General features: G+C 44.8%; 1 long non-coding RNA gene across 2 annotated transcripts; it reads right to left on the bottom strand.

Annotated features, from left to right (window-relative positions):
• Positions 1-539: 539 nt before the first annotated feature.
• LOC117033115 (uncharacterized) lies at positions 540-7,648 on the bottom strand. Of its 2 annotated transcripts, none has more exons than XR_004424836.1 (4): positions 7,546-7,648; positions 6,867-7,081; positions 4,321-4,463; positions 540-1,142 (listed from the first exon to the last, which is right to left on the bottom strand). It is a non-coding gene; the product is annotated as an uncharacterized LOC117033115 (long non-coding RNA). The 2 variants fall into 2 exon arrangements; XR_004424837.1 differs by having other exon boundaries at positions 540-1,008.
• Between the last annotated feature and the right edge of the window lie 488 nt (positions 7,649-8,136).

The raw sequence follows: 8,136 nt of genomic DNA, 5'->3' as shown, positions 1-8,136 counted from the left end.
ATAAGAACTCTGTATACTACATATAACCAAGGCCGGCTCAGTATTTGTCAAATGAAACACAACTTTCTTGTTCAAGTGACAGGCCCCCGTCAGTGCCCTCCTTCTGGTAGAGCAAGAATCTGACTTAAGATTTTCATAAGAGCAGAAGGTCAGAAGAAAAGCAGAGAATGTACTCTGCCATGTCCTGCTGAGTTGTTCTGGTTTTCTGGTTTGTTTTTTTTTCACCCCACAAATATGGTAAGAGTAATAAAATTGCAAATTTCCAGGAAATTTGGATGAATTTATAAATGGTAATGATATCAGACATATTTGCCATAGAGTTTTTTCCCCCTTTCTTAGAGCAGTTGGGTGGGGGTAGAGTGGGGAGTGGGTTGTGAAGGATGAGAATTTTATTTGTGCCTTCTCCCAAATCAAGACGTGTTAGACACCAAGAAAGCCACTTTGGAAGTGTTTTCTTTGAGGTCAGAAAACTGGAATTGTTTAATGAAATGAAAACTGATTTTTAATTCCCTATCTGCGATGGGGCTTTGCTTTCTGCTGGCTGCTGTAAGGAAAATTGCAGCAACATTTATTTTTTCTGAACCATGTGAGAGTAGCTGGAGACATCCATGCTCCCTAGCTCTTACTACCTCACTGTCGATGTCCTAAGAACAGGATATTCTCTTACGTAGCCAAAGTACAGTTATCAAATTCAAGCAGTTTAATACTATTACAATAACTTTTTTTTCTGTTCTGTACTCCATATTCCAATCAACGGGGGGCCCCAAAGCCCCCAATCAGGCCCCAAAGCATTTCCCCCACTCCAGGGCAGAATCAGTCCAGTCCAGCACCACATATAACAGTGCAATGTCATGTCTCTCTTGTGTTCGTGATTCTGGAAGCGTCCTAAGCCTTTCTTTGTCTTTTATGATATTGAAGCATTTGAAGAACAGAGATCCAGTTATCTCATAAAACGTTCCTCAATTTGGGCTCCTCGGATGTTTCCTTGTGACTGACTAGGTTCAGGTTCTGCAGCCACAGCCAGAAGACAGAAGTGATGTTGGGTGAGGTCCATCACTTATTCTACTTTGATCACCTGGTCAATGTGTGGTCAGGTTTCTCCACTGCCTAGGTACCATTTTCTTCTTGCAACGAATAACAATCTGCAGGATGATATACCTGTCTTTTAAGGGACTGGGACAAACCATGTTAGTGGATGAGGCTACAGAGCACACTGGTGAGAACTGGCTTGAATCCCCACGGTGCCATTCACCAGCTGGGTGACCATGGGCAAGTTACCTAACCTCTCAGATCCACCTTTTCTCATCTGTAAAATGGGATAATAATAATACCCTTCCAGTGCTGTTGAGAGGGTAAATATATGAGGTGCTTCGCGCATAGGAGGCATTCCACAAATGTGAGGGCACTTGTCATTCCTCAAACCTTTTAAAAGTTACTTTGAGGGTGGTGATTTGTGGATCTCTTACTGTTGTTTCCAGTGCTATGAAGGGATGGGAAGGGCATGTAAGTCATACAATGCAACACATACGGCATGAGGCAGGACAAAACAGAGTGCCGTGGAGACCCAGAGGGAAAAGTGGGATGGTCTCACTGGAAATGGCAAGAGCAGGGGGTGGAGGGAGCAACACAGTGGCCGTCTTGAGGTGCCTGGTTATGCTCAGCTTGAGAGTCAGCTGTAGGGAAAATGACCCACGCGACACAGATTAGGAGACTGACCTGGGCTCCAGGACTCCAGCTTTGCAACATCAAGGACTCAGGGATCTCAGACCAGCGGCCAACGGCGGGCGCAGGGCAGAATCTGTTCTGCCTCCCGCTCACTATGTCCCCGGGGAAAACCACCAACCTTTTCTCTCAGCCTCCATTTCCTCATCTGAAGAATGAGGGGTTTGACCAAAGCCATAGTTCTCAGTCCAGGCTGGGCGTTAGAATCAGTAGGTAAATTTTAAGAAAATGCCAGTTCCTGGGACCATCCCCAGACCAAGTGAATCAGAACCCAGACATCAGAATTTTTCAGAAGTTCCCCAGGTGATTCTATTGTAAGTCATATTTGAGAACCACATGCCTAGATCATCCTAAATGTTCTTCCGAGCCTTCAGTTTCTATGGGTCCATGTATGGGATATTCTGAGGAACTGAATTTTCTGGTGAACTTAGACTTCACCACCAGAAATTCCTTCTTGTTTCTATTCCTATTTTTGAAAGCATTTCTAAAGTGAATAAGTCAAAATTATCTTGAAGTTCCTTCCAACCTTAATGTTTCTATGACCGCATGAGAAGGATATTCTGAGGAACTGGGTTTTTTTGGTGAATTTAGAATTCCACCAAAAATTTTCAATTTTTATTCCTATTTTGGAAAACTTTTCAATTATACAATTTTCTGCCTAGGGAAACAGGGGCAATAACTTCATAACGTGGGGGGGCCACTCCATGCCCTCTCCCTAGCCATGGCAGACATTACTAATTGATCATGATACTGACCTCTGACTTGCCTTTAAAATCCTTTTCAATCCTAGTCAGCCATGACCAATCAATCAATCGACACTTGAGGTGAAACCTATTTACCATTCTGGCTATGGTGAATTTAGCTCGATATTTCTTTCATAATAGGTTATCTTTCAGGGCATCAAAGGCAAGACTCCAAACAGCCCTTCCTCCCCCCCAACTCCAAGTGCATAGGACTATAGAACAAGAGGTATAGATGGCTGTGCTGGATGTATACTGAGTCTGGATAAAGTTTGGGTATAAATGCATACAAATTTTTATGAAAGTATGCTTTGCTGCCGTTTACTTCTCTTTACTTAAATTGAATACAGGGAACCAGTTCTGGGGAAATAGCATAGCAGAGTGAGAACCAGGGTTCAAATCCCGATTCTGACACTCACTAGTTGGTCACTTTGGACAAGGTACACAAACTCTCCTCTCCATGCCTCAGTTTCCTCCTCTATAAAATGTGGCTAGTAATAGTATCTACCTAACAGGGTTATTGTGAAGTTTGAATGAAATAACAGACCCAAGGTGTGGTATACACAGGGAAATCTGAACAAATGCTCTACCTTGTTAATACCATTCACTGAGGGTTTCATTAAGTGAGTATAAATCAAAATTGCATAGAAATGTTAGAGGTGGTAGAGATAATGGAAATAGCTATATTGTGTCCCAGCACCGGCTGGTGGGAGGGACATATGAATTTGTGTCCATCCAAAGTGGGTGTTGTCAATGTGGTCTTGGATGACAGCAGCCCACATCTGGGATGTGGTCATGGAAGCTTGGGATCCTCAACAGGAGCTGTGATGCCTCCGAGGGGACATTTTGGAAATTGATAAATGTGGTTTTTGGTTGACACTCCCACTGGCATTTAGGGATGGGGAGGAAGATAGATGTCCTGCAATGTGTGGGAGAGTCGCATCTTGCGAAGAATTGTCTCATGTCCCACCTGACTTTCAAATGTTCCCCAGACTAAACTCACTCACATTTACAAATGTAAATCAGCAGTACTTAGAACATAATAATCCTGAAAATAAGTTCTAAGAAGTTACTTGAAAAGTCCAGTCATTTAGAAGACCATTCCACAGAGAGACATTTAAGTGGAAGAAAGATCTTATCTGCAAATTACTGAGTAATTTACTCATGTTGTACAGGCTGCCAGCTCTATGCATTAAGCATTCTAACTACAAGTATTCCTGAAAAGGTTTCAGTGCAAATAGGGCAGTTACTATGCAATGAAACCAAATGAAAACATGTAACAGAGATTTGAGATTTCTTTGACTAGACCGTGAACCAAATGTAAATGAGCAGACTCATGAAATGCAAGGATTTTCAGTGAATTTCATTAATGTTGTTTTGAAAAATATTGTTATAATATTGCCATTCTATATACATATTATATATATATATGCATATATATGTATATATATATTAGTTTTATAGCACAATGATAAGAAATCTAAGTTGTGAGAATTACACCTTACAATTCTTTATTTTCCAGTTGCCTGTTACTTCTCAGTTATTCTGATCCCTTCCTCAGTGGTCTTCCCCTCCACTTGGCCTCTTTCAATCCATCCTCTCACAGGATACAGCCCCGAGTTCTTTTTATGTGCTAGATACCCTATCACTAGAGCAATACCCCAGGTCATAAAATAGGAAACAACCCTGATGCTGGACTTACAAATAAGTCCCAGCTCATTTATGACTTTTGAGTCTGTAGCTTGTCTTAGTATATTCTCTATTTTAATTATGATTATTTCATTCTTTTTCTTATATTTAGGTAAATATTCTCTGTTATTAGTCAAACACTAGTTTTTACCCTAAAGTCCATCCATACCTCTGCCCTTCCATTTTTCTGTTCTTGTCCAAACAGCTTCTGATCTTCTTACTTCTCTTAAATCCAGACCTCTTCATTTACTAGTAGGTGCAGGCAGCTGGCTGCTTCATTCTGTCCTCCAGGGCAACCACGCTTGAGCATTTCTATTTTGAAATACATGTTATTTTATTATACATTATTATCTTTTCACTTTTCCTTTATGTTAGAGGAGTTCTCACGGGGAGGGGCAGGGGTGAATTTGCCCCCCTCCCCCAGGGGACAATTGGCAATATCTGGAGACATTTTTGTTTGAAACATCTGGGGGCCAGGTGCTACTGGCATCCAGAGGGTAGAGGCCTGAGATTCTGCTCCACGTCCTACAATACACAGGATGGCCCCCTGAGAGTTCTGTGGCACCACATCCATAGCTCTGAGGTTAAAAATCCTGTGTTAGAGTTAGGGTAGTACATTATTATTTTTTTTAATGTGTATAAATAGCTTATATAATCCATGAATTTCATTGGAGATAGTAGAAGGGGTTTACCAAATATTTATAATACAAATGAGCTATAAACCACTGGCATAAATCAAAATAATTGGAAGTAGTGTGGGTAGACACTGGATTCCCCACTTCCACCCTAGCTCTTGAACTAATTATGTAAATAGAAAATGACTTTAGAAAAGTTTTCTGTCCCTTAATCTCATGGGGAAGCCAGAGGTCAAAAGTGAAACTGGAGCATATCTCACTTGCTGAGCATCCATCCATCCTTCCAGCTGTATTTCGCGAACTCTGTCACCAAGCATCCTTGTTGCAGATAAGGTGATTCAGCACCCAGTGAATTCAGTCTTCTCCCCTCCTATTTGATGGTGAGTTTTTAGGGAACACTCGAGAGGGCCTAAGTCACCCACAGAATTTGGTAGGAACAGTTCTCTTCAGCCAGCACCCAGCTCTGTGTCTCCATCACAATCCCCAATCTAGAGGAACACAGCTGCAAGAAGCCTTCCTCCCTGTGTCACAAATAGCCTGAGAAGAATGTTTCAGAATTATTTAAAGGCCTGGCACTTAGTGTGGCTATTATGTGGGAGAAGTGAGTTTGTATATAGTACCATTTAGCACATTCCTCCCCAAGATGCATTAGGAAGTCTTCACTACAAATGGCGTCAAACAAATGGAATGGAACACTCCAGAGTCTACAAAGCAACATAGGGGTGAGTGGAGTTTGGAGGAGATTCTTGTTCTCTCTGGTGCAGTCACGTGGCAGCATTGGACCCTGGTTCTACCACTTATCATGCTGGATGGCTCTCCACACAGCCTTGTTCTGCACCCCGATAAGTGTCCTCTCTGGAAAAAGGATAGGAATCGAAGCACCCAGCAGAGGTCTGACACGCAAAAGCTGCATCACAAGCTGCTTGAGTTTAGTAAATCCCCTCAAGGTTGTAGAGTGTAGGGGCAAGGCAGGCCTCGTCCCTGTCAGAACCTGAGCTTGCTTTAAATGAGTTACAGCCACAGCAGCTTGGTTAGCAATGGGGAAGGGTCCTAGGCATTAAACCAGCTGCATTTGGAGCCACCTGGTGGCTACTTACTCAATGAGGGACCAGTTTTGGATCCACATACGGTCTTAAGAGGTACCCCTTGGTCATTTATGAGCACTTGCTATGTATGGGCCAGATTATATATACATAATCTCATTTTATTCTCACAACAGTCCAAAATATAGGTGCTGTTGTGGCGTTTAGTGGACAAGGAAACTGAGGCCCAGAGCAGCGAAGTGACTTGCTCAGGGTCATGATGGCAGGGACCATGGGGACGAGGCAGGACTGAGACCAGACGTAGCTCTTACCTATTGCCTTTGCACCTGGTCAGGGGAAGTCAGTGCCAAAAGCCGACTCACTCACCCCTGGGAGGGAAGGCTTTGTGAAGCCGCTAGCCCTTGTTGGGGACCCCCAGCTCACGGAGCCTCACGCTGGCTCCTCTCAGCCCAGCACCGGGCCCCCCAAACCTTGGCTCCCAGCTACCACATCTGCTTGGTGGAGAAATGGGTGGGGCCCACAAAGCAGATTTATTGTGTCTCCAGCGCCTTGGGCTCCATCCCAGCTGCGCAGAATTGGAGCGATGACAAGGAGAAATGTGTTTGGCTCCGGGCTCAGTCACTGAGGCTTTATTTAGCACCTGCAGTCATAAAAAATAACGCTGCAGCTTGCAAGGCACTGCGTGGGCATGCGGGCAGATACAGAGGAGGTGCGGGCGCTTGCTCTCTAGCGGCTTGCAATCTAGTTACGGCACAGGGATGGCTCCCAGAGGATCTCAGAGAAGGAACAAGGTGGGGCGTCTCTGTGATGAGGAAGCTGAGAGGCCGAGTACTCTGAGGTCACACAGCTCGAGAGAAACTGAACGACAGCTGCAGATTCTGGGACACTTACACGAGCTTTTATTTGTTTGTTTGTTTGTTTGTTTGTTTTTGTATTTTTAAACAGGGAAAAAATAAAATTTTCAAATAAAGCTAAGCAAAAGAGGAGAAAAAACACCCCCTTCAGGTCCCCCCACCCAGAGATAATAACCACCACACCCCTCGTGGGGGAGGCCTCCCAGCTTCTCTCTCCGTGCAGACGTGCATGTGTATGTCCGCCGCGTGAGTCCTTTTGTAGAGCTGGATCAGCCCATACTGTTCAGGATCCTCGTCTCCTTCGCGATGGCGCCCCGTAACGGGGCTGCCCAAGGACAGGGAAGAGGAGGCGCTTCCGGGAGGAAGCCCTCCCCACAGGGACCCGGTGAAGGTGACACCTGGAAGGAAAAAGATGAGCTGGGTGACATGTGTGCGGTAGGTCCTGGAGGTGCTGAAGGGAGCCGGTTCAGGTCTAGGGGAGAGCAGAGGAGGCGGAATGGAGGACGCGATGTCCTTGGGAGCTGCTCCCAGGAGAGAGGGACGGAACTGGCCGGCATGGCGTCCTGGAAAGGAAAGGCCCATCTCCGGGTGCGTTAGGTGACCGAAACACCCGACTTGCCCACAGCTTCCCACACACCTTTTCAGGAGGCACTTCAGCCAGGAAAAAAAAATGAAGCCAGTATTGCCCAAAATGTGCCCCAGGAAATACCAATTCCACAAAAGCGTTCTCCAGTAAAAGGGTAAAAAAGAGTTTGAGAAACGAGACCTATTGTCACGATGCACAGGAGCTCCCCTATAGCCCTGAGGGGACAGCAGATCTTAACCCAGGTCTCCCAGTGCAATTTCGCAGAATGGCTCTTACCCTCTGTGGACTTTCCCTCCTACTTCAAGCCCAAAGATGTTGGAGAAGACATGACACAGCCGCTGGGCTGGGAGTCTCCCCTCGCAAGGCAGCTTCCTTATAATCGGCGCAAAGCCACCACCCCCATCCCCGCCCGCAGGTGTCAGGTGCTCACTCCCCAGCCCCCACCGGGCCTTGAAAAGGCAGAAGTCAATGATCTCAAGGTCTTCTCCAGCTCCAACTTTCTGTTTCAGAAATTCATGCCAATCGAATCTCACTTGAGAGAATACCTAGGGGGTATGGTGGCCTAGGGAGTCAAATTTGTTGATTAAATTCACTCATTTACTCAAAAAATACTTCTCGAGTTCCTCTAACGTGCCAGGTACTGTTCTAGACATTGGGGATTTAGGAGTGAATATGATGAGATCTTTTCTCCTATTACTTTAATGGGGAAAACAGACTGCAGACAAATTACAGTATCATATATGTCATCTAAGGGCAAAGAGGAGAAATAAAGTAGCATAAGCAAAGAGTATGGAATGGGGAGACTGAGATGGATACAATTTTAAACCAAGAATTGGGAAGACTTTTCTAAAGTGGTGACATATGAGC

The sequence above is a fragment of the Rhinolophus ferrumequinum genome, chromosome 13 (assembly GCF_004115265.2).
Source record: "Rhinolophus ferrumequinum isolate MPI-CBG mRhiFer1 chromosome 13, mRhiFer1_v1.p, whole genome shotgun sequence".
NCBI lineage: Eukaryota > Metazoa > Chordata > Mammalia > Chiroptera > Rhinolophidae > Rhinolophus > Rhinolophus ferrumequinum.
Note: the sequence above shows the minus strand (reverse complement) of the source record. Positions and strands in the feature narration are given on the sequence as shown.